Genomic DNA, 2,693 nt, shown 5'->3' with positions numbered 1-2,693 from the left:
ATTATATGTACATAATGAAACTACAAGCGCGTTATATTTAGTATGGGAAATTCAAAACAGTCTCCATGAGTTTTAATTAAGTAGTACTATAAAAAAGAAACTGGCCACTATAAAATTACAGATAAAAATACGCAACGTTGTAACTGCGAAATTTAATGACTACTCGAAACTAAAAAAGGCATAGAGTTGCTTTCGGGTTGAAAGTAGACACTTCTATTTTTTTTTCGCGCTGGACAGGCCACTCCAGGTACGCGCCAGATAAAAATATGTCAAGATCGTAGTCCTGAATTATGTTATCTGTATTTATAACTACATTAATAAATTTCATGATTTGCCACTTTTTTACCTTTTTAATTAAAAATATAGTAGTATTTCACTGGGTTATTTACGTCGCAGCAAGTTAGCATTTTCAGATGATGTTTTTTGTGCAGTGTTGATGCCTAACTCTTTTGTTTTAAGAGCATTGCTAGTTTCTGTTTTAAGTCATTGATCTTATATTAAGAGGTTTTCAGTAAACCCTTTTGCTGAAAATATAATGGTTCTACCAAAACGCATATCGTTGAATCTATTTGGTAGTTATAAACAGTGGTACTGACTGAAAACATTAGATGAATAAATATTTTCATTATACATGTATCAGAAAGCTAGAAAATATATTGGTCATCCTAAAATATTAATTGGAATAAACTTCTAAATAATCCACTAGTATAAATAAATATGATTTATGTAAAACTGTCTTTTGCTCGGGGCACGTGTTAAAATCGGAGTAAATCCCCTACCCCCCTCTTCCTATGTAATTGTTATTGTTGTCGTATAACCCTTCCTCTTGAATCACTCTATCTATTTAAGAAAACCCATCAAAATCTGTTTCGTAACTTTGAAGATCTGAGCATATTATAGACATACAGACGGCAGAAAGCGACTTTGTTTTATTCTATGTAGTGATAAATTGTGTTTCACACAATCTCATAAAGTGCGACAGCATCGCAGTATCACGCAGTTTTAGGTCACTGAGCATAATAACTATAAAGTAGGAGGTTTTGTTTAACTATGCGGAAATATTCAGGAAACGGCCTTTAGATGTTAAATGTCAGAGATGATTCTGTTCTTTGTATATTGTAGGGGTGAGGTGTAAAAAACATGGAAGAGCGCAACTCAGCTTGATATTTATGAATATAATTTTTATGAACCATAGTTTTAGTACCATAGTTTTCTTGTAGAACTTTAGACCTATAATATAAGATAATTTGTCTGTGTAAAAATAACAAATGATAAGAGAAAATTGGATTTCCTATAACTTTATTCATAACTTCAGGTTGACCGGACCGATTTTATCATGTGTTTTGATGGACTTGTCCTCAAATAATAGAAATTATTAAAACATCGGAGTATTTCGAAAGGCAATTTGTAGGATTGAATTTATCGGTTGAGTCAGTTAAGGTATTTTTATGTATTATATGAGATGTAATTATTTCACATTCCGCTACTTTCGCCTTTACTTCCATTTCACCCACGCGTCCAGGGGATACTACAAGTGATACTGGGGATCTGAGTGATACCTTTATACCTGTGTGAGAAATTTAATTTTCAATCATTTATTCTGGAACATCAACTGATGTATGGAACTCGTTTCTGTTAATATTAACATACTAATGCAAACAAATACTGAGCGTAATATTTCAGATATAACTTTTCTCCAAAATTTATTTCTTTGATTTTTAGTAATAAGAAAAAACTGTGATTAATCAAAGATACGTACGTATTTAATAAAAATATAAAAAAACATTGCCCCGGGTGAGGCTCGAACTCACGACCTTAAGATTATGAGACTTACGCGCTGCCTACTGCGCCACCGAGGCCGGTGACGGAGCAACAAAATTATGATTATTATTCAAATAATGATTGTATGTACATTGCAATTCTTTATTGAAAAATAAGTAATAATAGGAAATCTAGCAAAACTAATTATTTGGTCGTAGTTGACGATTTTTCAAAAATTAATAAAATTCTTTACCGATTCAACTATTTCACCGCTCGGCCATTTTTTCAGTTTAATTTTTTAAATCAATAGGACAGCGATGGGCCACGATCTCGTCTGCACGGTAAGATAATATAAGATTTGGGCTGCGATGGAACGCTTCCCAAAAAGGTACCAGTACACGTTTGAGGCCCCTATATTGTACATGACCCAGTAATGAGTGTAAGTATTAAATACGTGTTGATATAAATGCGCAATTATGTACCTAAGAATACATCTATACTAAAATTATAAAGCTGAAGAGTTTGTTTGTTTGAACGCACTAATCTCAGGAACTACTGGTCCGATTTGAATAATTATTTCCGTGTTAGATAGCTCATTTATTGAGGAAGACTAGGCTATATATGTACCACGGGCGAAGCCGGGGTGGTCCGCTAGTAATTAATGTAATCGTTAATCTCGCTAATGTATCAAAGAAAATGAATGAGTATGGTAATATGTTTTTGCATGGATACACTTTAAATTCACACTTCTAATGCTGTAAAAAATCAAGTTCTGTATTCTGAAGATAATTCACTATTGACCTTGGCACGGTACCTTTACAGCCGGCGTGATAATTCTTCTTTCTCTTACCGCCTTCGTCTCTTTTCCAATCGACTTCAAAAGAATGGAAAAGGTTTATCAATTCACGTATATATTTCGGGCGTTGGTACAT

The 2,693-nt window shown here is 33.3% G+C and overlaps 1 non-coding gene across 1 annotated transcript; it reads right to left on the bottom strand.

Annotated features, from left to right (window-relative positions):
- Nucleotides 1–1,786: 1,786 nt before the first annotated feature.
- On the bottom strand, nt 1,787–1,859 carry Trnam-cau. The gene has a single exon. It is a non-coding gene; the product is annotated as a tRNA-Met (tRNA).
- Between the last annotated feature and the right edge of the window lie 834 nt (nt 1,860–2,693).

Source organism: Zerene cesonia, chromosome 26 (genome assembly GCF_012273895.1).
Source record: "Zerene cesonia ecotype Mississippi chromosome 26, Zerene_cesonia_1.1, whole genome shotgun sequence".
Classification (NCBI taxonomy): domain Eukaryota; kingdom Metazoa; phylum Arthropoda; class Insecta; order Lepidoptera; family Pieridae; genus Zerene; species Zerene cesonia.
Note: the sequence above shows the minus strand (reverse complement) of the source record. Positions and strands in the feature narration are given on the sequence as shown.